The 26,001-nt window shown below is 37.6% G+C and overlaps 1 long non-coding RNA gene across 8 annotated transcripts in view; it reads left to right on the forward strand.

Moving 5' to 3' along the window:
• Positions 1-26,001, forward strand: part of LOC147914504 (uncharacterized) — a 171,298-nt gene that overhangs the window by 90,605 nt on the left and 54,692 nt on the right. For 5 of the 8 annotated variants that reach the window (XR_015555230.1, XR_015555228.1, XR_015555229.1 and 2 more), the window contains 2 exons: positions 5,801-6,015; positions 22,471-22,555. This is a non-coding gene — a long non-coding RNA (uncharacterized LOC147914504). The remainder of the gene's footprint in view (positions 1-5,800; positions 6,016-22,470; positions 22,556-26,001) is intronic. The other 3 variants (XR_015555232.1, XR_015555233.1, XR_015555227.1) reach the window with 2 other exon arrangements.

The raw sequence follows: 26,001 nt of genomic DNA on the forward strand, positions 1-26,001 counted from the left end.
ATGACATCCTTCATGTTATAACATTCTAAATTATTGTTTGTCTTTATTAGTTTACACTGTAGGTTGTCTACTTCTTAATGAGATTTGGGTTGGACCTTGTATTGGATGTAAGGGTTGAGTCATCCATTTCACAGCAGGCGGGAGGTTTGGGACACTGACCTCAGCTAGAAGGTTGAGCCCTAATTAGCCTAAGAAAGTCACAGCAAAGCTTTACTCCTAAGCCAGCACCAGTGTCTGTTTTAGGATGCCAGGCTTAAGCTGACATGCCATTTCCTTTGCTAGAGGGATTGGTCCAAGAATTTTTGCATGTTCCAATTTGGGAAAATGGGACATGAAGGGAGATTTGGGAGAGGGAAAAAACTTCCCTGCTTTTAAGAGGGAGCCATGGAAAGAGTAAAGGTGTGAGGCCAGAATGGCTAGAATTATTTTTCTGCCAATCTAAGGGTGAAGTCCCTATGGAGGAGGGAAGAACCTAGATCAGTGCAGGGGAATGGGGCTGGAGTCATTGTATGTAGTCAAGGCCAAAGCCCAGTCTATCTCTAGACTTTCACTTATGTGTGCAGATACATTCCCTCTTTGTGGGAGCCAGTTTGATTTAGGTTTTCAGATACATGCAGCTGGACACATACTGAATGAATGATGACTTTCTCAAATCCACTTCATATTCACAAACCGCCAGCAAAAGTTCTGCAGATGACCAAACCTATTCATTATATGTGACTTTTTGATACTCTCAGTTCAGGGAGTGAGATCTTTTAAACAGCCATTAGATTATGGGGTCCAATTTACTTTTTGTTTAATCACTGTAGTTATTAATCTATCCATAGCTCACAGAAATATCAGCATAGCCATTGCTCTGAGCTCAAGGCCAGGAACACTTCTATAAGTATACCCATATATCAGTCAAATGCGTCATTCCTCAGAACCATCAGATTATCAGCTCCAAAAGTCTGTCCTAGTCTTCACCCCGGCTTCTTTGTTTAGTGCTAGCCCCACAGACATTGTCGGAAGACTTTACTACCTCTGGATCCCCAGATGAATCAAATTTAGTGACCTATTGTTCAGGATCCAACCAGAATCATATATATTATCAAAGTGCTGGTTGCCAATGAAATTAAGAGGTTATGGCAGAATGTGAATCAATGTACTGATTCCTTCATAGAAACAACAAAAATGTCTGCTGAACTAAACAATATGCTTCGTGAACTAATTAGTTTACCTTCTGGAGTGAGCTCCTTATCTTGTTATGGATAAGTAACAAACAATTAACAGTTTGACAGCTGGTCTGTAGACTCCACTTTGAATAGCAATGAATATGCTTCTAAATAAACCATTCACTCATTCATTCATTTAATAAATAAACTTACTAAACTAATATGTGGAAGTAACCCACGGATAATCTTTGGAGTTAACCAAGAAATCTTCTGCCTTACTCTTCATATTCAACCAGACATCATGCCTTCCTCTACATTCCTGCTGCCATTGACTTTATTCAGGCTTCCATTACTTTCTGAAATGCTGCCATTTCCCTGTTGCCAATCTTGCCCTCTCCAGGCCACAACATGCTGTTAAAATATATATATATTTCTGTGCTCAAGGTGCTTCTCTAGCTTCTATATTAATGAAACCTACTATGTTGGACTTTTTGCTGAATACACTGCAAATGGATGTTAGTGCCTTGTACTGCAAATGTTCTTGGTTAATGAGCCCTTCTGCCATACTCTCCTGAGATGAATGTGTCTGCAACTTTTGTAGTTTCCTCTGTGGCCTCTCTTTATGCCATTTGTGTTCTGGAGAAAATTTTTAACTCATAATGGTTGATAAATGATGTACAAAGGATAATGCTAGACCTGGGGCAAAGAGACAAAGGAAGAATGTCTTGTTGGATGTTATAATGCAAGTGCTGTGGTAGTTCAGTCGTCTTTAAGAAGTGATTCAGGAAAGACAGGCTATAAAAGGGTGGGTGGATGTTCTTTGAAATTAGGAAGGGCATCATCGTTACCATCACAGCCTGGAAGAACTAACCAACAATTGTATGAACAAGAGTGGAGAGAAACTATAGTCAGAAAAATATAATGACTTCAGATGATTTGATAAGAAAGGAAGTGCAACAGTCCTTGGGGGATTCTGAGACCTCTTCTCTTAGGAAAGGATGCTTTAATGATCCCTAAGTGCTAATTATATTTTGGCTCAATTTCCACCAATGCACCTCAGTGCCTAAAGGATTATTTTTTATTGTAGATGCAAAAAATTAGTAATCTCTCTGTCCCTTAGCTTTTGAAGAGCTGAAATTTTATTTTATTCCACTATTATTTTATATAACTCTCACTAAAATGCACTATTATTTTACATAAATCTCACTAAAATGCATCATATTCTTTTCTGCTTTATTTCTGGCAATGCTGTTAAGCAGATTTAAAGTTTTTGTGGTAATTGTTGGAGTCATCATTATGAACATTAATTTTATTGTATTATTCTGTAATGTGGTGATATCTTTGGTAGGCAATTAAGTTATGTGGTACTGTTTTACCCCTGTATAAACCTCATATGTGAGAATAGCCTAGAACGTTTTAGATAAACAAGAGTAATGAAGGGAGACTGGCCCTACCAGATAATTTAATGCCTTATAAAGCTACAGTAATCAACAGTATTTTTATGGTATAAAAACAGAATATATAGTCTAGAAATTTATTCCAGTATATAAGTATTCAGCATATAATAAATATGGGATTTAGAACTAGTTAAGAAAGAATAGATAATAAAAAAATGACATTGGGACAATTATCTAATCATTAAGACCAAAGAATTAATGTTTAGTCTCTACTTCACATGATTAATCCCAGATGGCTTAAAGAAATGCTAGAAAATGTAGTAGAAATGAATATTTATATAATCTTGGGATGGGGAAGGGTTTTTGAAGCAAGATATTACAGCCTTAAGGGTAAAGATTGATAATTTATCTACATAAAAAATTTAAAACTTCTGAATTTTAAACACACCCTAAACACAGCAATTAAAAGAGGAATAGTGTCATATCCATTAGGATGGCTACTATAAAAAAAAAACCAAACAGAAAATAACAAGTACTGGTGAGGATATGGAGAAATTGGAACCTTTGTGGACTGTTGGTGGGAATGTAAAATTTTGCAGCTGCTATGAAAAACAGCATGGCAGTTCCTCAAAAAATTAAAAATCTAGAATTACCATATGATCCAGCAATTCCACTTCCGGTATATATCAAAAGAATTGAAAGCAAGAACTCAAAGAGATATTTGTACACCCATGTTCACAGCAGCATTATTTACAATAGCCAAGGGGTGGAAACAACCTAAGTGTCCATTGACCGATGAATGGATAAACAAAATATATATACAAACAATGGAATATTATTTACCCTTAAAAAGGAAAGAAATTCTGACACATGCTACAACATGGATGAACATTGAGGAAATTATGTATGTTAAGTGAAATAAGCCAGTCACAAAAGCACAAATATTGTTTGATTCCACTTATATGAGATACCCAGAGTAGTCGAATTAATAGAGACAGAAAGCAGAACGGTGGTTACCAGGGGCTGGGTGGGGCGGGGGAGAGGAATGGGGAGTTATTATTTAATGGGCACAGAGTTTCAGTTTTGAAAGATAAAAAAGTTTTGGAGATGGATGGTGGTGATGGTTGCACAACAGTGTGAACGTACCTCATGTCACCAACTGCACACTTAAAAATGGTTAAGATGGTAAATTTTATGTTATGTGTATTTTACCACAATTTAAAAAAGTAATAATAAGAAGAGGAATAGTGATGCTTAGTTGTTAAGATCATACTCCAGAGTCAGACACACCTAGGTTTTATCCCTACTCTTCTTTTCTCTTATTAGCTCAATGAATTTAGGCAAATTTGTTAAACTCTCAGTGCCACAGGTTTTTCATCATATGGTTATCTCGAGGACTAAATGAGATAATTCCTATAAAGTGTTTTTTAAAGTGCATGAAAAATGATAACTGCTCAGTTACTGCTTTCTATTATGTTACAAAGTCAAGTGATGAACATATATTATAGATTTATAGACCTGATATGTAAAGAACTCAAACAAATCAATGAGAGAATGATAAAAACCCAGAGTTTATGGACAAAGGACATATTAGGCATTTCTGATTTCAAGGAATGAAGACATTTCCAGGCTAACTTAAGAAAATTGGGACTTTTTGAAGAATAAATAAAAGAGATAGAGTCTCAGAGAAATCCAAGAATAGGAAATTAGCACAAAATTAGAAATAAATCTAAGGTAGTCTAGGGATTCTGACAGTAGAATCTACATTTGTCTCCTCTTGTTTAATCTATGTCTCATTTCTTCTCATCTAATAAATCATTGCTTCACTCCTTTATTTTATCAACATCATAACTTTTGCTTACTCTTGGTGTGTGCTTCCTTATATCTTTGATTTCTTCATGACTTGGGTTTGCTCTTCGCCCTTCATGGATCTTACTCAGAGCATCTTTTCAACTTCAGTTTCTGCTGCTAACAGCCTGATTTTTCTCCATTTATCCAAATCAAATTATTAGGAATGGAATCTGATGGGAACTTTGCTTGTTTTTGTCAAGAATCTTATTGGACCTTTCTTTGTTTCTGTCAAATCTTTGCATAACAGGTCATCTTGAAGCTCACTGCTTAGCTGACTTTTGGCTGCATTTATATCACATGACCAGCCCTAGTCCAGTCAGCTGTGGGCTGGCAGCTTTCTGTGTGGAACAAAACAGGATCATCTAGGGCTGCCTCTACAGAAGGGGCCATTTGTATTTTCTGAATTTTCTTTTTATTAAGCGCTTTTGTAATGACCAGATTGTTGGATTTTTCTAGTTGAAGATCGACTCCCCCTTCAGTTTTTATGTCTGCTTTTAATAGTTTATCCCTAACTGTTTCTATCACCTTGTTCACAAGCTGCTAATCTGTTATTCAACCTTCCGTCTATAAATCAGAACAGTACAGAGGTGCAGTGAGAAGAGAAGATAACCAAATTGGTAAGCTTAATTTACCATGATTTATAGAAGAGAATGTCAATGAACTCTGCTTTGAGATTTTTTTTTTTTGAATTTTTTTGAATAAACACATGGCGTTGGTGCAGAGGCTTTTTGAATTACTTCAGGTTTGTTCTGGGTTCTGGGAAGGTGAGGTGGCTAAGGTTTATCGGATTCAGCATAAGTTTCTTGTACATTTGAGCAGATGTGACACCTTTATTTAGTATATCATATTCCTTTATGTACTTGTGTTATTTTTTTTCCCCACAGTGTCTTTGCTATAAAATGTTTCCTTTTCAGTAAGAAAATAAGCCAAATTTTCTTGTTATTTTTTGGTTAAGGTGGGAGGTGCACTTTTCGGGGAAAACAATTAAAAGTAATATAAAACTCTACAGTGTCAAAGTAAGATGATCTTTTTATGCAAATATTACCTTGCAGTTTTTAACCATCTGTTCTTAATTGTACTTGCAGCAGACTATCCTCATATTCTAAGAGACATATTGTGAATGCTAAGGTACATGCCTAAGAAAGCCCAAGAAAGTAGGGATCAACATCACGTATTTTAAAAGAAATTAGTCAAAGGAAAAATTTCACCTGTGTTTGTGCATGAAAAATGGAACTGAATTGAAAAGAAGGAGATAAATTTTCTATTTCAGTAGTGGAAACAAAGATAAACCATGATGATTCTGTTTGGGGACCCACGTATATGCATGTCATGTAGTAAGACACAATTGCTTCCATAGCCATAAACTATTTCTATTTCTTCCTTTTTGTTATGAATTAGGATTTATTGTTCTCCAGGGACCCCAGAGATTTTGAAGGAAGATAATATAAAGATGGATAAACCATATTCTCTATCCCATCTGTACTTGAAGAAGTCAATATATTTTTGATGTAAAAAATTGGTTGTAGCTTGGTGATGAAGACACTATGGCTTGCAAAGGAAGACTCCCTGAAAACTCACAGAATGAGTTTTGACTTTTGGCATACTGGTAAAGGGTGAGTAACACGCTGGGACAACAGTTAGTCAACAGCATTTCAGGAGCACACATCAAGTGTGCCGTACTGAAAAGGATGTAGTACTAGTTCCAGTTTTGGGGCATGTGATTTCCGTATATATGTAGGACAGATTTATAGATTGACAGAGAAATATCATTAGGATTGTTGGTTTGACTGCAGAGAAGCAGCATAAATGAACCTCTGTCCAAGTGGGAATTTGTTCTGCTGCGTTTTTTCTCCTTTTCTAACTCAGCAAAATCACATGAAAACCATAGAGCTGGAAAGGACCTTGGAGATCCAATGTCCGCATTTTAGAAATTAAATGGAGTGGTTGATTCAGGATGGGAAACCAGAACTGTGGTACAATTGTGATTTTAGTATATTGCACAGAACTTGTACCCTGTTATGCTTGCAAAAATAGCAATTTGTTTCACACTGCATTACTAAAATAACTCTTCAAAGTTTGTTATTATTTCTTAAGGCTTAGAATGATTGTTTGTTTTGTATTAGGCAGCCTTGATGGTTCTTCTCACAAAGACAAAGAACTTATGACTGAGTCTTCTTCCTGTATGTTTTATAAGGTGATCGGAGGTTATTAACGGGCATATTGCGGGACCAGTAGCTTGCTTTGTGTCGGGGTGAGAGGATGAAATGTGGTTGTGTAATAGCTGTGTGTTGGTAATGACTCCAGATTTCAAGGTAAACCATCTGGATTATAGTCCCACCTCTGCATTAATTAACTCTGTGTTCTGGGTCTTAATTTCCTTATCTGACCAAAGAAAGTTTCAGTTAAATAATCTCTAAGGTCCCCACAAGCTGAAATATTGTAATATTATAGATCAGGAAAAAGTTAGAGAAACTTTAGTCTATACTTGTTACAGGGCTGTTATGGGATAAAGATTTGAAGAAGTCTAAGTCTACTTTATCACAATTCACCAAACAATTGCCCAACTCTTAATTTTACACTGGCTTTTGGATTTTCTTATTCACAAAGTTGTTGTCCAATTTGAACTGTCAACCAGTAAGAAGTGAGTGCATCTACCTTTATATATGCATTACAACCACACTGAACTCTTGATTCCACTAAGGAAAATGCTGGAACTCCTATGCTTGTCTGACTTTGCATATGTCATTTCCCCTGTCTACCATCCCTTCTATCCCGTTTTGGCCTTGACCTGGCAAACTTCTACTTATCCTTTAAGATCCAACTCAAATGTCATCTCCTTGAGAAGCCTCCCATAACCATCTCGGTTGTCAGTCGAACCAATATTTATTGTTCACCTACTATGTGCAAAACATTCTCTCAGTAGATGAGGATGGTCACAGCTCCAGCTCTCATAGCTTAGTAAGGAAGATTGACATCAAGTAAAAATGAATAATAATGACAAGAATGCAAAGTGATGTGAAGGAAAAGCACTGAGTGCTCTTGGAGGGTCCACTGGAGGAAACTAAACTTAGGCAGAATTATTGGCTCTCTCCTCTGGGTTCCCACAGCACTTTATTGCATGTCTCTACCGTGACTCTAATTATGTTGCATTCTTACCAGTATTATCGGTTAATGTATCTATCTCCTCTTCTAAACTTGTGTTGTCCAATATGGTAGCCCCTAGCCACATGTGACCTTTTAAATTTAAAGTAATTAAAATAAAATAAAATAAAATAAAAATTCAGGGGCCGGCCTGGTGGTGTAGCAGTTAAGCTTGTGCTCTCCGCTTCAGTGGCCCTGGGTTCGCAGGTTTGGATCCCGGGCATGGACCGTCGCACTACTTATCAAGCTGTGCTGTGGCAGTGTCACATACAAAGTAGAGGAAGATGGGCATGGATGTTAGCCCAGGGCCAATCTTCCTCAGCAAAAAGAGGAGGATTGGCAACGGATGTTAGCTCAGGGCTCACCTTCCTCACACACACACACACACACACACACACACACACACAATAAATAAATAAAAAATTCAGTTCCTCAGTCACACTAGCCACATTTCAAGTGCTCAGTAGTCACATGTTGCTAGTGGCTGCCATATTGGACAATGCAGATAAAGAATATTTCTATCAATGCAGAAAGTTCTATCGAACAGTGCTGCTCTAGACTGTGAATTCCTCAATGTCGAATATTGTGTTTCATTCATCTTTGTATCCCGAGGACCTGGAACAGTTATTTATGTAGCAGGAACTCAATATGGATTTATTTATTTACTTATTCAAAAAATATTTGTGTACATGCCTGTTATATGCCAGGTACAATTCTAGCTGCTGAGAGTAAAGCAGGGAACAGAAAATAGTTCCTGCTCTCATGCAGCTGACCTTTGAGTGGGGTTGAGGGGAACTGGACAATCAGCAAATCAAGAAGTAAATTTATAATATATCAGATGGCGATGAGTTCTATGGAGAAAAATAGAACAAGTTAAGTTACATAGCAAGTAGCAGGAGAAGGGGTGAAGGGTGGATGGATTGGGCAGGAAAGGCCTCACTGCAGGGATGAGTCACTCAGAGGGAGGAGCAAGCACAGTGTCCTGAGGCAGGAGTGTGTTTGGCTTGTTCCAGGAACAGCAAGGAGGCTGGCTTTCCTGGAGCTGAGCAAGTACCGCAGAGAGTCATAGAAACAAGGATAGTGGAAAGCAGAGGAGGGAGCAGGGCCTTTGGCTTTTACTCTGAGTGAGATGGGAAAAGATGAGAATTGCTGACCAGATAAGTGAAGGGGTTGGACTTTTTTTTTGGTGAGGAAGGTTGTCCCTGACTTAACATCCCAATCTTCCTCCATTTTGTATATGGGATGCCTCCACAGCGTGGCTTGATGAGCGGTGCATAGATCCGAGCCCGGGATCTGAACCTGCAAACCCCGGGCTGCCAAAGTGGAGCATGCAAACTTAACCACTATGCCACTGGGCCAGTCCCTGGACTTAAATGTTTTAAGTATGATCAGTCTCGCTGCTGTGTTGAGAATAGACTGAAGGGAGTAAAGCCAGAGACAAGTTACAGGATCTTAGGCAAGAGAAAATAATGGCTTGAATGGGTGGTATCATGAAGGTGGTGAGAAGTGCACATATTTTGATTGTAGAGGAGGCAGGATATGCTGACGGATTGGATGGTAAGTGTGAAGGAAAGAGAGGAGTCAAGGATGACTCCCAACATTTTGGCAGAATGGACTTTGCATCGACTGAAGTGAAGAAGACTCTGGAAGTTGCAGATTGGGTAGGAAAATCAGGAATTTGGTTTTGGACATATTAAGTTGAAATGTCTGTTGGGCATGAGTTAGATATTTGTGTCTGAAGTCCAGGGGAGAGGTCTGGCTAGAGGTATAATGCTTGTTGACTACATGACTAGACGAATGAGTGAATGAGACATTATTATCTTAACATAGTAATTCTGAATGTGAAGCTGCAGCACTTAGTCCTGGGGAGCAATTTGCATACGGACAAGAGAAAAATAAAAAAGGAAGCCTTAGAATCTGAGCAGGCAATAAATGCATAGCCCAACAAGTAAGATGAATTCATTCGCTCTTGCAATTATTATTTGAGCAGGGGGTTTTAGGGTTTTTAAATCCAAAATTTCCTCCTGTTCAGATGATGGGGCTTGATGTATTAGTTTCCTGTGGTTGTTATAGCAAATTACACAGTCAGTGGCTTTCAACAACACAAATTTATTGTCTTACAGTTCTGGAGGTCAGAAGTCTGAAATGAGTCTCAGGCTAAAATCAAGGTGTGGGCAGGGCTGTGTTCCTTTCCAGAGGCTCCAGGGAGGAATTCGTCTTTCTCACATCGAGTCACTGTGACTCTGACTCTCCTGCTCCCTCTTTCCCTTATAAGGACCCTTGTAATTACATCAAGCCCACCTGGATAATCCAGGATAATCTCCTCATGTCAAGGTAGTTAATTAGCGACCTTAATTCCATCTGGAACCTTAATTCCCTCTTGCCATGTAACATAACATATTCACAAATTCTGGGATTAGAATGTGGATACCTATGGGGGAGGTGATGTCTTGAGTCTGTTCATTCTTTTAGTACCAAAAGATCAATATATAAGAATAAAAGCAATTTAGAAGATGTCTAGAGTATGAACAAGCTCCAATTAGACATCCTTTCAATCACTTTTATTATTGTATATTGATCTTTTGGCACTAAAAGCCAAAAGCGTTGAGAAAAGCTAAGTAAAAGAGGCACTTGAACAGGAGACCACATTTATACAAAATTGTGCACATGTTCCGCTTTCAGTTAATATTAGGAATATTTATGGTATGTGTAAAAACAAAGTCAGACCTAAGAATATTGTGCTGGAGGGTGTATGTGTGTGAATGTGTATGTGTGTGTTTGTGTCATCATTCCATATAAACCTTTTTATTGGTTGTAAATCTTATATAAAATCATATAAAATAAATAATGGAGTTTGTTGTATGCTACTCTCAGGATTTACTTTTTTGGCTTTTATGTATACCTTAGATTTACAAGGACTATATTTTCTGAATTTATAGTCTGTAAAATTCAAATACCCTTATGGGTCATAGGATAGAACATTTGAAGTTGAGATTATCCTGGGGTAACTATTTAATTGGTTCAAGAACTATGGAATCTTATTCTGAAATGTCTCTCCCAGCTATTCTCGCCAACATTCTCATGGGCACCTTTTCAACCCAGGCCAGGACCACTGTAACAGCTTTCTAATTGGCCTTACTGAGGTGATTCTGGAGGCAGAGAGTGCAGTGGTTAAGAGAGAGGGTTCTGGAATCAAATGATCAGAGTTCTGTCTTATTTTGACTATGTACCAGATGGATGGCTGTTGACAAGTAACCTTATCTCTATAAACCTCAGTTTTCTTTCCTGTAAAATGGTGATAGTACTGATCTCATAGAGCTGTCAGGAGGTTTATATTAAATTAAGGAGTAAATGAACTTGTCAAGTTCAAGGAATAGAAAGGCCAGTGACTGGGAACGTGGGAGGTAAGCAGCAGAGGTAAAGTCTGAGAGACTGGCAGGAACAAGACCATGTAGGGCTCTGAAGGCCTTGGCTATTTTAGGAGGAGTCCAGATTGGAGGCAAGGAGAGCATTGTCTGAATTAAGGCTATGGATATGAAAAAGTGATGCTGGGTCTTAGAAATATAAAGAAGTAGCACCCGTAAGACTTGGTGATCTTCCGGGTGTTGGGGGAGGCAAAGGAGGAGAGTAAGTGAGAGATAGAAGTTTAGGAGGAATCTCACATTTCTGGCTTGGGTGGCATCATTCTCTGAGACATGTAATATAGGAGGACAAGGGAACAATGAGTGCAGTTATGGATAGGAATTTAAGGTTCCTACAAGATATGCAATTGCAGATGTACGTATAAAGATGGATATGTGGATTTGGATCTTAGCAGAGAGTTTGGGCTAGAGGTATAGGTTTGAGAGTCCAGCATATAATATATTACTGACAGAAGACAAGTTTGGAAAGAGTTTTGAGAGGGAGAGAGGAAGGCATTCGACTTATGGCAAAAAAGTAGAAAAATCTGGCATCTCTCTCTCAACTTTCTTTCTTCTTACTGCCCCGCTCAAAACACATAGAAAATGGTTATAGGAAATTCACCCAAAGGCCCAGAGAAGTAGCTAGGGTGCTGCCCAAGGTTCTGGGAGGAATAAAAAAAGATTTCCATGAAAACTGAAGTCATAAGCCTATGCCACATGTAGATTTGAGGTCCATATTTACTCTACTTATATTGTGTGGGGATCCTAAACGAAGAAATTTATAAGCATACCTTGTTTTATTGTGCTTCACTTTATTGTGCTTTGCAGATATTGCATTTTTTTGCAAACTGAAGGTTTGTGGTAACCCTGTCTCAATCAAGTCTATCAGTGCCATTTTCCCAACAGCATTTGCTCACTTCAAATTTCTTTGGTAATTTTCACAATATTTCAAACTTTTTCATTACTATTATATTTGTTATGGTGATCTGCGATCAGTGGTCTTTGATGTTACTATTGTGATTGTTTTGGGGCGCCATGAATTGTGCCCATATAAGGCAATAAACTTAATTGATACGTGTGTGTTCTGACTGTGCCACCGACTGGCTGTTTTCTCATCTTTCTCCCTCTCCTCCAGCCTCCCTATTCCCTGAGACACAACAATATTACAATTAGGCCAGTCAATAACCCTACAATGGTCTCTAAGTGTTCAAGTGAAAGGAAGAGTCTCGCGTCTCTTTAAATCAAAAGCTAGACATGATTAAGCTTATTGAGGAAGGCACGTCAAAAGCTGAGACTAGCTGAAAGCTAGGCCTCTTCTGCCAAACAATTAGCCAAGTTGTGAATGCAAAGGAAAAGTTCTTTCTGGAAATTAAAAGTGCTACTCCAGTGAACACACGAATGATAAGAAAGCAAAACAGCCTTATTGCTGATATGGAGATAGTTTTAGTGGTCTGGATAGAAGGTCAAACCAGCCACAACATTCTCTTAAGCCAAAGCCTAATCCAGAGTAAGGCCCTAAATCTCTTCAATTCTACGAAGGCTGAGAGAGGTGAGGAACCTGCGGAAGAAAAGTTTGAAGCTAGCAGAGGTTAGTTCATGAGGTTTAAGGAAAGAAACCATCTCCACAACATAAAAGTGCAAGGCGAAGCAGCAAGTGCTGATGTAGAAGCTGCAGCAAGTTACCCAGAAGATCTAACTGATTAATGAAGGTGGCTACACTAAACAACAGATTTTCAATGTAGATGGAACAGCCTTATATTGGAAAAAGATGCCATCTAGAACTTTCGTAGCTAGAGAGGAGAAGTCAACAGCAGGCTTCAAAGCTTCAAAGGACAGTCTGACTCTCTTGTTAGAAGTCAATGCCGCTTGTGACTTTAAGTTGAAGCCAATGCTCATTTACCATTGTGAAAATCCTAGGCCCTTAAGAATTATGCTAAATCTACTCTGCCTGTGTTCTAAAAGTGGAAAAACAAAGCCTGGATCACAGCACATCTCTGTACAACATGGTTTACTGAATATTTTAAGCCCATTGTTGAGAACTACTGCTCATAAAAAAGATTCCTTTCAAAATATTACTGTTCATTGACAATCCACCTGGTTACTCTGATGAAGATGTACAATGAGATTAATGTTGTTTTCATGCCTGCTAACACAGCATCCATTCTGCAGCCCATGGATGTAGAAGGAATTCCGACTTGCAAGTCTTATTGTTTAAGAAATACATTTCAAAAGGCTACAGCTGCCATAGGTAGTGATTCTTCTGATGGATCTGGGCAAAGTAAATTGAAAACCTTCTGGAAATGATTCACCATTCTAGATGCCATTAAGAACATTCGTGATTCATGGGAAGAGGCCAAAATATCAAAATTAACAAGAGTTTGGAAGAAGTTGATTCCAACCCTCATGGATGACTTTGAGGGGTTCAAGACTTCAGCAGAGGAAGTAATTGCAGTTGTGGTGGAAATAGCAAGAGAACTAGAATTAGAAGTGGACCCTGAAGATGTGACTGAATTGGTGCAATCTCATAATAAAACTTGAACAAATGAGGAGTTGCTTCTTATGGATGAGCAAAGAAAGTGGTTTCTTGGGATGGAAACTACTGCTAGTGAAGATGCTGTGAAGATTGTTGAAATGACAACGAAGGATTTAGAATATTAGATAAACTTAGTTGATAAAGCAGCAGCAAGTTTGAGACGATTGACTCCAATTTTGAAAGAGGTTCTACTGTGGGTAAAATGCTATCAAACTGCATTGCATGCTACAGAGAAGTCATTCGTGAAAGGAAGAGTCAATTGATACGGCAAAGTTCCTTGTTGAGTTATATTAAGAAATTGTCACAGCCACCCCAACCTTCAGCAACTACCGCCCTGATCAGTCAGCAAACATCAAGAGGAAAGTGAGAACCTCCATCAGCAAAAAAATTATGACTCACCGAAGGCTCAAATGATGGTTAGCATTTTTTAGCAATAAAGTATTCTTTAACGAAGGTATGTACATTGTTTTTTTAGACATGATGCTATTAAACACTTAATAGACTACAGTATAGTGTAAACATAACTTTTATATGCACTGGGAAACCAGAAAATTTGCGACTTACTTTATTGCGATATTTGCTTCATTGCGGTGGTCTGGAACCAAACCTGAAATATCTCCAAGGTATGCCTGTATATAAAAATTGAGAGATGACCAGTGAAACCCCTGAAGATCTGACAGGAATAAGTATAAAACTTCCCTAAAAGGATACTTAACTCTAAGGAAATTTTCACAGAAAAGCTATTCCTTTATGTGTAGATGAATTCAAAATAAACATTTACGAACCCTAAGAGGAAATGATTCACCACAAGAGAAAATCAGTTGTGCCAGTGCTATGGACTGAATGTTTGTGTCCCCTGCCAATTTGTATGTTGAAGCTCTAATCCCCAACATGACGGAATGTGGAGGTGGGGCTTTTGGGAGGTAATTATGTCATAAGTGTGGATGATCTCTCTCTTCCGCATGTGAGGAAAGAAGAAGAAGATGGCTATCTACAAACCAGGAAATGGGCTGTCACCAGAACCAGCCACTCTGGCACCTTGATCTTGGACTTCCAGGCTCCACATCTGTGAGAAACAAATTTCTGTTGTTTAAGCCACCAAGTCTATGGTATTTGTCATAGCAGCCTGAACTTATTAGGACTGTCAGTTACCAACTTACTGATTCTCAGATCCAAATCTACCTCTTGTTGCCCTGATTTTTGATAATGGAGCTAGACCCTTTGCCAGCTGGTATGACATTAGGCTTGTCAGTAGAGAGTGCTGGAGGGGCCCTGCAAGGCACAGTGGAGGAGGGGGCTTCTCTTCCCAGTTCTTGTGTCTTTGTCCTTTCTCCTAAGGACCAGCTACATGTGGTGTGTGGGAGACCCAGTGGAATTCACCCTCCAGTGAGTTTCTCTGACACTCCAGTGGGCATTTTTTTGCATGCCAACTCTGACCTGCCCATACCACAGCAAGCAGCTTCCAGTAGACCAGCTCTGGCCCACAGTACCCCAGCAAATGTTGCTGGCACCTCAGTGGGCAGTTTCCTGTGGAGCAGCTCTGGCCCACATCATGTCAGAAAACCCTGCCACCCAGTAGGCTGTAATCACACTCTGTCCAAGGCTGAGGTCTGAATCTCAGCCTTGATGGGGTGGGGGTGGGAGTGGTGGGGGTCCTTTTCCAAATTTGTTTCTTCCTTGAGTACCTACCCTCAACCCTAGAGGTACCAGCTGTTTTCTAAATTTGCAATTTTTTTGTGTTCTTTAGAGTTTACTTTTATCCCATTTTATTGTTAATCACTTTTACTAGTTAATAATTCTTTTTATTAAATTGTCCTGGGTGGATCCTGACTGATATATTAGCAGACACAATAAGCGGAAAAATAAGCACCTGAAGAACAGGAGATAAATAAATAATCTGAAAGTGATTATAAAATAAGTATGCATAAAATGAACAAAGTATTAAAAGAAGTAATAAAAACTGTAAAGAAATAGTAGGGCTTTATGAAAAAAGAATATAATAGACAAATTGGAAAAGAATTAAATAAAACATTTCAAAATTACAAAAAATAGTCATTAATTTAGACTTAAATTGGTGGATCAAACGTCTGGTTAGACTCTGCTTAAGAGAGAATTGATGACTTTAAAGATAGCCCTGAGGAAATTACCCATTTTCAAATGGGCAACAAAGAGATAAGAAGTGAAAAATTAAAAAGAAAGGAAGTACAATAGAATGCAATAGAATGGGTGCAGTCAAATTAGGTGATCCAACATACATCTAATAGGAATGTTCTTTCTCTCTCTATATATATCATCTATATTTACATATAGCTATATAAATATATAGATATATTTCCAGGGAAAGAAAATAGAATGGGTGAAGAGGCAATATTTGAATAGAGACTAGCTTAGAACTTTTCAGAACTGAATAAATACCAGCAGGGTTTATTCTAGGATCACAGGGATGATTTAACTTTATAAAATCTAATGTAATTTGCTTTGGGGGAGGAAGAAATTTTTAAGTTTTTCTGGCTGGTCTAAGAATTAAATTGACATGAGGCAGAATAACAGAAGAAAGGCAAACAATGTTTAATAACATGTATGCTTGGGAGAAAACCAAGAAAACTGAGTAACTCGGCAAAATGGCCAAAGCCACCACTTTAAATATTATCTTTAGCTAAAGACAAAAGGGGATGTTGGGGGTAGTGGTTTGGGACTTCAAAGAGAGAAAGGCAATTCACATGGAGATGGAAAAGCAAATGTTTGGTAAATAAATGTTTGCCTTACATCGCAGAGACAACGGGACATGGAGAGGACTTGGATCAAATGGGCCTTGCTAGCTTCCTCCCTGTCTACCACACCTTGTTCATATTATACTATGGTTATCTCTGGTGATAGCTCCTTCCTGGAACAGGCTTTCTATCTTAAATCTTTTTGGCAGTTAGGGGGAAGGTCAAAGTTTCTTCCTGAGTCTTTTGTTCTTAAAAATAATCAAGCCAAAGAGACTTTTTGGGGTGGCAAATTCTGCTCCCCTACATTACCGTATCAACAGAGAAAAAATGTGCTTGTCTCAGGTTAACAAATCTTAGAAAGCTATGAATTAAAGGGAACTTCATTAAAATAAAAGGGTGCCTACCTAAAACTTAATATGAACCTCACATTTAATGGTGAAAGATTAGAAGCATTCTCTTCAAGTCAGGCATAATTTAGGATGTGTGCTGTGACTACTTCTATTTAGCATTGTGTTGGAGGTCCTAGCCAGCTCAATATGGAATGGAAAATAAATAAGAAGTATGAGGAAGGGAAAAATAAGAAACCAAATTGTTGGTATCACAGATGATATGATTATATACATATGAAATTCAAGAGAATCTACCTACAAATTAGTAAAAGTAGCCAGTGAGTTCATCAAGGTTGTTATCTACAAAAACTGCATACAAAAATTTAATAGTACTTGTATGCAACAGATATGATCGGCTTAAATATATAATTTTAAAATATCCTGTTCTTCTAGCCACAAAACTACAAAACATGAGATTAAATTTAACATAATGTATACATAACTTTTATAGAAAAATTTATACAATTTTATTGAAGAACATAAGAATATCTAAATAAATGGAGAGTTATACCATAAATTTTGACGGGCAAGCTTAGTACCTTAAAATTTTGACTGTCCCTCAAATAATCCAAAAAGTCAAAGCTAGTTTAATCTGGCTTAAATTTAATTTAATATTTCTGAGAATATTAGTTAACATTATATTATTTCTGAGAATTTTATAATATTAATTTAAGATTTCCTGGAAATCTTAAATTTTCTCAGAACTTGACAAACTGTTTCAAACATTTGTATGGATGAATAAGGGCCAAGGATAGCCAAAGGAAAAAATTTGGAGAAGGTTAAAGAGAATGAACTGACACTATCATTTATCAAGAGTTGTTATAAAAGCATAGTAATTAAAATGTGTTGTATTGGCAGAAGGATGTACAAATATATTGATGTAACAGAACAGGGAAACTAGAAACACCATGTGTGTATATGACAAATGAACATGTGAGAGAAGTTGCTTTCAAGTCAGTGCAGAAAAATAAAATAATAGATGACAGTGAGATAACTGACTAATCATACAGGAAAAATCAATTTGTAAGCCTATCTCACACCATAGAAAAAATAAATGCTAAATGGATTAAAAATGTCAATTTGAATTGAAAAATATAAAAAAAATTAAAGAATATAACTTTACGATGTTGGAAGCTGGAGAAAGAGCTCTTACACAAGACTCAAGAGCACAAACCTTAAAAAGATTGATAACTTCAGGTATTTAAAATAAAAAAGATCCGTACAAAAAAATACCATAAAATGAAAAGTCCCATACTTGAAGAAAATATTTGTAACCTAAGCAACTAATAAAGGATTAGTAAACAAAATACATATTAAATAAAATCCTAAAAGCAATAAGAAAACATTTCAGTAGAGAATGGACAAAGGATATGAAGAGTCAATTAATAGAAGACGACATCCTTAAGGCCAATAAGTATATAAAAAGTTGCAAAACTTCACTGGTCATTAGGGGAGATGCAACTTAAAACAAAATGGGACATTTTGCAACCAGTAAATAGGCAAAAAACATAAGGGAACATAGAAACTCGCAAAAATTACTGGTGTTAGGATACATTGGTGCGTCTACTTTGGAGAGTAATGTAATAACATCTATGGAGTTGAAAATGCGTATACTCTGTAAGACAGCAATTCTACTTTTAAATTATATATCCTGGTTGAATTCTCAAATGAGGAAGTGTCTTCAAAAATGTTGGTGCAGCATCGTTGTATTAGCAAAAATTAAGATAATTTTTTAAGAATAGGAAAAAGGATAAATTAAGCAGAATTTAATAGAATACTAAAAATTAAAAATGTAAATTGGAAGGGTACATATCAGTGTCTGTAGTGATTCTCCTAGGGAGGGAAGGAACAGTATCTCTGAAACTTTATTTGTATCTGCCACATTTTATGTTTCAAATATCTGAGGCAAATATTGCCAAATATTGACATTTGTTAAATTGAGGGGACAGGTGCTTTGTGTTTTGTCATATTATTATTTGTACTTTTCTATATGTTTGAAATGTGTTTTCTATATGTTTAGTTTATAGTTAAAACTAAAATATTTATTTAAATGAAGGCAATAGTAAGAAATGTTAAGGTCTTTTGCCTAATCCTTATTGTGACCCATAGCATAAATTTGAGAATGTTGCTATCATTTTAGATGGAGTCTTTAGTCTTAGAATTAAGAGAAGATATCTGACTAATAATAATAAAAGAACAGCCCTGAGCTAACATCCATGCTAATCCTCCTCTTTTTGCTGAGGAAGACCGGCTCTGAGCTACCGTCTATTGCCAATCCTCCTCCTTTTGTTTCCCCAAAGCCCCAGCAGATAGTTGTATGTCATAGTTGCACATCCTTCTAGTTGCTGTATGTGGGACGTGGCCTCAGCATGGCCAGACAAGCGGTGCGTCGGTGCGCGCCCGGGATCCGAACCCAGGCCACTGGTAGCAGAGCGTGCGCACTTAAGCGCTAAGCCACGGGGCCAGCCCAAGAAGGAATTCTTAATCTTGGTTTCCTTAGTGCTTTCTTCTAATCAACTAAGCTAACTGTCCACAAGTGACAACATTTATAAACAAAGAGCATTGTTTGCTTGATGAGTTTGGACGTAGTCACAAGATTAGGATAAGGAATAGCTGTATTGCTTGTGCAGCCTAGAGCAACAAGATGCGGTTAACATTGCTAATCAATTTGACATGAAAAATGTTGCATATTATAAAACATTTGGGCTATTAATATCTTGGTATCAAATTTAATTGAATTAATTTCTGAGATGCAATTTTTTTTGAAAGAAAAGTAGTAACAAATGATTTGTTTTAATTTAATTTTTATAAAACAACTATGTGTATAGAGTTGAAAAAATGGTAGACTTGAATATAATTTGAGAACTTTGAAAAGAAGAAAAAAATCTCTTTCCTGTATTTACAGATATTCAGAATTCAGAAATTCCATTTTACCTGTAAGAGTTAGGTTTCTAAAATCCGCAAGGTGGGAGAGTTTCTTAAAGTTTTACTTATTGTTTGGTTAGGGGATGAAAGGACCTAGAGGAAAAATAGGATAGGAAGAGCAAGATTTAGAGAGGAAAGGTATTAAAGCTTATATATATATGTGTGTGTATGTATTTATGCATATAAATGTATATATGTATAATTTACATAGATACTAAAATATAAAATAGCAATTATAGTAGATAACAAGAATATTGATGATATTATTCATATTTTATTTGAGTAATAATAGCAAAAATCTCATTAGTTCTTATTTATCTTTGATTTCCAGTTGACTTCTGAAGGTGCAGGTAATGTATTGTTTATGAAGAAGGGAATGGTTGGGAGATGCAGGGATGGTTCAACATCTGCAAATCAATCAACGTGATACATCACATCAACAAAACAAAGAATAAAAACCACATGATCATCTCAATAGATGCAGAGAAGGCATTTGACAAGATACAACATCCATTTATGATAAAAACTCTCAATAAAATGGGAATAGAAGGAAAGTACCTCAACATAATAAAGGCCATATATGACAAACCCACAGCCAACATCATACTCAATGGGGAAAGACTGAAAGCCATTCCTCTGAGAACAGGAACGAGGCAGGGCTGCCCAATCTCACCACTCCTGTTCAACATAGTACTGGAGGTTTTGGCCAGAGCAATTAGGCAAGAAAAAGGAATAAAAGGAATCCAAATAGGTAACGAAGAAGTGAAACTCTTACTATTTGCAGATGACATGATTGCATATATAGAAAACCCTAAAGAATCTGTTGGAAAACTATTAGAAACAATCAACAACTACAGCAAAGTTGCAGGGTACAAAATCAATCTACAAAAATCAGTTGCATTTCTATATGCTAATAATGAACTAACAGAAAGAGAGCTCAAAAAGATAATACCATTTACAATTGCATCAAAAAGAATAAAATACCTAGGAATAAATCTTACCAAGGAGGTGAAGGACCTATACAATGAGAACTACAAGACATTATTGAAAGAAATCCACGATGACATAAAGAAATGGAAAGATATCCCAGGCACGTGGATTGGAAGAATAAACATAGTTAAAATGTCTATATTACCTAAAGCAATCTACAGATTCAATGCAATCCCAATCAGAATCCCAATGACATTCTTCACAGAAATAGAAAAAAGAATACTAAAATTTTTATGGGGCAACAAAAGACCCTGAATAGCTAAAGAAATCCTAAAGAAAAAGAACAAAGCAGGAGGCATCACAATCCCTGACTTCAAAACATACTACAAAGCAATAGTAATCAAAACAGCATGGTACTGGTACAAAAACAGACACACAGATCAATGGAACAGAATTGAAAGCCCAGAAATAAAACCACACATATACGGACAGCTAATTTTCGACAAAGGTGCTAAGAACATGCAATGGAGAAAAGAAAGTCTCTTCAATAAATGGTATTGGGAAAACTGGACAGCCACATGCAAAAGAATGAAAGTGGACCATGTGCTATCACCATTCACAAAAATTAACTCAAAATGGATCAAAGACCTGAAGGTGAGACCTGAAACTATAAAACTCATAGAAGAAAATATAGGCAACACACTATTTGACATTGGTTTTAAAGGAATCTTTTCGGATGACATGCCTACCCAGACTAGGGAAACTAAAGAAAAAATAAACAAGTGGGACTTTATCAGATTAAAGAGCTTTTATAAGACAAATGAAACCAGAATCAAGATGAACAGACAACCAACCAGCTGGGAGAGAACATTTGCAAAACATACATCTGACAAGGGGTTGATCTCCATAATATATAAAGAACTCACACAATTGAACAATAAAAAAACAAACAACCCGATCAAAAAATGGGCAGAGGAAATGAACAGACACTTCTCCAAGGAAGATATACAGATGGCCAATAGGCACATGAAAAGATGCTCAACATCACTAATCATCAGGGAAATGCAAATCAAAACAACACTAAGATACCACCTCACGCCCGTTAGAATGGCTATAATCACCAAGACAAAAAACAACAAATGTTGGAGAGGATGTGGAGAAACAGGCACCCTCATACACAGCTGGTGGGAATGCAAATTGGTGCAGCCTCTATGGAAAACGGTATGGAGATTCCTCAAAGAATTAAAAATAGAGATGCCCTATGATCCAGCCATCCCACTACTGGGAATCTATCCAACGCACCTGAAATCAACAATCCAAAGAGGCTTATGCACCCCTATGTTCATTGCAGCATTATTCACCATAGCCAAGAAGTGGAAGCAACCTAAGTGTCCCTCGACTAGACGATTGGATTAAGAAAATGTGGTATATATATATACAATGGAATACTACTCAGCCATAAAAAAAGACAAAATCGTCCCATCTGCAACAACATGGATGGGCCTGGAGCGTATTATGTTAAGTGAAATAAGCCAGAAAGAGAAAGACACTGTATGATCTCACTCATATGTGGAATATAAACCAACACATGGACAGAGAAAACTGGACTGTGGTTACCAGGGGCAGTGGGGGTGGGGGGTGGGCACAAGGGGTGAAGGGAGTCATGTATATGGTGATGGACAAAGAAAAATGTACAACCCAAAATTTCACAATGTTAGAAACCATTAAAACATCAATAAAAAAAAAAAAAAAAAAAGAAGGGAATGGTTGGGAGAGGGAGAGAGCTGGCTTCTCTTACTCAAATCTTTGATTCTTCACACTCTCATTCAAGTTGAAGTTTGAGTTTAGTTTAATTGTGGCTTTGGGGGACTTTGATACTAAGCATGGTTAAATGCCACTGTTTAATGATTCAGACCCTCTAGAAAGTACTTTCTGCAAGTAACTTTTGATTGTAGAAAGTATGATCTTTAGGGAAGTTTGTGTTGCATTGTTTTTAGAGTTTGCAAGTCCTTCTCATTCTTCCGTCCTTGTTCCTCAGAAGCAGCAATGTAAAGAAGAAGAGAGGCAAGAGGGATCTTTCCCTGCTCAGAGCCGATGCTATGGTTCTTGATCATCTGATTGAGGTTAGTTACAGGAATGGCCCAGCAATTCCCTTCTACTAGAACTGGAATCGTCGTGTTTGCTGAAAATATTGAGGGAATGAAATTCCTTTGTACTCAGATTTCGTGTAAAGGGAACTCCTGGTTGGGGAGGGAGAAGTCTAAACATATCTGACTGCATTAAACCATGGAATTATAGAATCCTATGTTATTAAAGCTGGAAGAAACCTTAGAAGTTTTCTAGTTTAACCTTTTCATTTTTCATCTATTGTAGGAATATTTAAAGCTGTGTTTAAAGGCACAATTGACTCAACTCTTTTCTAATTTATCTTGACAGTCATAACAGTCAAACCAATTGTGTGTAGAAAGAGACACAGAGACAATTTCAAGTGGAGTATTAACCTCTTGATACATTATTTTAAATATCAGTCATAAAAAAGCCAAAGTTTAGAAGCCCAGCTTATGGCTTATGTCATCCTGCGTATTTTAAATGCACCATAGTTGAAATTTAAATGCCAAATTGTCTAGATATCACACACTGCCAAATATGCCTTAAATAGACAAGGACTATGCTATTTATAGCCTACAGAACACCATGAAAAACCTCATTTTCCTAAATGTAAAGTGTGGAAGCTAGGACAAAAGAGAGTGTTGCACTTGATTTACAGGCTTTAAGAGATTAAAAATAAGGCATTCCAAACCAAGACCTGGCTTCCAACATTTGGCGAGTATTTGTTTGACTGCATGAACTGTCTCTGTGCAAACGTTGCCTCATTATGGTTAGAATGCTTTTTCAAAGTGTTCTCAAAAATTGTCTTCACAAGGTGGGGAAATCATCAAGATGAATTTTTAAAAGTCCACGCAGTTTTTCTGGAGAAAAAGGGAGAGAAACCTCTGGAGGCTGTATATATGAGGCAAAATAGGGTGTGCAGGAAACACAGAAGTCCTTTTAGGCTTCTAGGTCACTTGCACACTTTCTTCTGGCAGAGAGCAAGATGAGATTGAACGTGCCAGGATTTTATTAGGGGAGATGCCTGTGAAAGGATATAGAGAGGGGTCAGATAAGGCTGGGAAAATCATCAGACCATGGGGCATGCCTGACTCTGAGTCAGAGGGAGAGAAGGTTGGCTAAAAGCATCCTGGAGTGCTGTGCAGTCTAAGGAAGGTTTGTCGAGGCCTTGGGCCCAAGTTGGACAACAAAGGAGTCTCATGTCTCCCAGGAACCAGGAACCCATCCACTGGAGTAGCCTTGCTGCACACTGTCAATGGCAGTCAACTGCCTGTGGGAGGTACAGCCTTGGGGCTAAGGCTCAGAAGGATTTCCTAGAACAGCAGCTGCAGCCCTGGATGAATTTCACTCCCTGTAATAGGGTGTCTGCAATGTGGGTCTCATGGCTGCTACATCGACCCACGGGCAAGATTATGAAATAGGCAGTTTCATCGCATTCTCTCTACCTTTTTCTCTCTACTACATCTCCTTTTCCTTTATAGGGTGTTGCTTCTTCTCTACTTTTCTTGGTCATTCAGTAGAGCCTTTGAAATACCTCTGCTCCTGGAAAATGCTTTGCTCCTGGAAAAGATCTGTTATTCACAGTAGGGCAAAATTCCACGTTCTTCAAATATTTTGCTTTTGTATCCCCTAAAAGAGTTTAAAAAAAGATGTATACATCCACAAATTTTTGGTTTGGAGTGCCTTATTTTTAATATTTTGAAGACTATAAATCAAGTGAAACACTCTCTTTCGTCCTAGCTTCTGCACTTTACACTTAGGAAAATGAGGCTTTTCATGGTGTTCTGTAGGCTATAAATAGCATAGTCCTTTTCTATTTAAGGCATATTTGGGAGTATGTGATATCTAGATAATTTGGCATTTAAATTTCAACTACGGTGCATTTAAAATACGCAAGGTAACATAATAAAAAAAATGATGTACACATTCACAAGTCTTGATGTAGACATCTACAAATTTTCTCCCATAATGCCTCCGTGAATCATGGTGGTGACACTCTTTCCTAAGAATCCATAATGAGGTACACTTTCATTGCTCACTATATTATACGAGAGATCCAGGGAGGCTGCAATGACTGAGGGAGGATACAGATAGCAAGGCTGCAGTGGATCAAGGTCCCAGATAAGTTGGAGGGCACCTTTTAGTGGAGATCCACCATCTTCTGTTATCCCACTTACCCTACATGCCTCATAGGAGACCCACTGAGGACGGTGACGTCTAGGGGAGCTAAGGCTTAATTTAATTGACTCTGGGGCCCTGGTAAGTGCTACCTAGCTAGCCCCCACTCAGCTGTTAGGGCACATATGGCACAATAAAGGCTTATTGAGTATTAAGTAACACAGAACTTAATCAATTGCCCTTCCTCTTAGATAATATCCTCTCTCAACTCTTGAACTTTACTGGTATCTCAAGAAGTTTATTTGCTGCAGATTGGCTGTTCTTTTCAATTTTAGGCTCATTTCCCCCAACAGGCAAACTGTTGCACTTTGCACTCACTAATATGATTTGTCTGTCCTTAACTGTGACCCAGGGAGGAGTGGATTGTTTCTAATGTGCTCAAAGCATTCCTAATTTCCTTGAAGTGAGTGACCATGTGCAACTTCCTGGTTGAATTCTGGTGGGGAAATATGTTACTGACCATGGTGGAAATCTGAAATTTGCAGCAAATTGCGGACTTACAACAGGGAGAAACCGCATGCAGAGAAGATGCCCCATTTTCCCCCAGACACCCTTATTCAAATCTCATTCAAGTCGTTCCTTCCTGCTCTTGTATACTGGTTGTGGTTTATACAGAATACAATTCAGTCATCTGTGTTTTCATCTGTGGCTCAAGGACATCTTGGCATTTCCTCCTATTTTTGACTAATGCAGCTTATTGCTGCTACTAAGTTTATAACTATGCTTTTGTTTGGGAAATGATCTGATTTTTCAATAGAGTAGGACTCAGTGCCACTAATATACTTTAAAATAACATTTTAAAATTGCCTTTTTCCCTCTACTTAGACATTTAGTTGCTTTCCCAACATACAATTTTTTATGGATGAGATTTCCATTTAACACCACGATTTAGATTAAATTACTTTCTTCAAATCACATTGCTCCCATAGTCTACTTAGTTTTCTAATTCCTATATGCTCCACTATTGCCGAAGCAACTTCATCTATATAATGTGACTGAAGAGGCAGCCGTCATTCACAACATGGCACAATCTGTTAAAGTGGTAAATATTACCCATTTCTATTATTAGAGCTGAAATGGAATTTTCTCTTGCTGCATTTTCAAGATGTGACATAATTAGATAGCAAGCATGGAAAAGTCAAAAATAGTGGAAACTAACGGTTGTCATCAGTACCAGGGAAGCTTGAATTCAGTCTGCCTTGCCTGGCTCCTGACTCGTTCACACAATGCCCCCAGGCCATCTCATTCTCTGTTTGAATTATAGGGTGCTATGTGAGCTTTG

The sequence above is a fragment of the Ceratotherium simum genome, chromosome 19, assembly GCF_057802395.1.
Source record: "Ceratotherium simum simum isolate JZ-2026a chromosome 19, ASM5780239v1, whole genome shotgun sequence".
In the NCBI taxonomy this organism is placed as follows: Eukaryota; Metazoa; Chordata; class Mammalia; order Perissodactyla; family Rhinocerotidae; genus Ceratotherium; species Ceratotherium simum.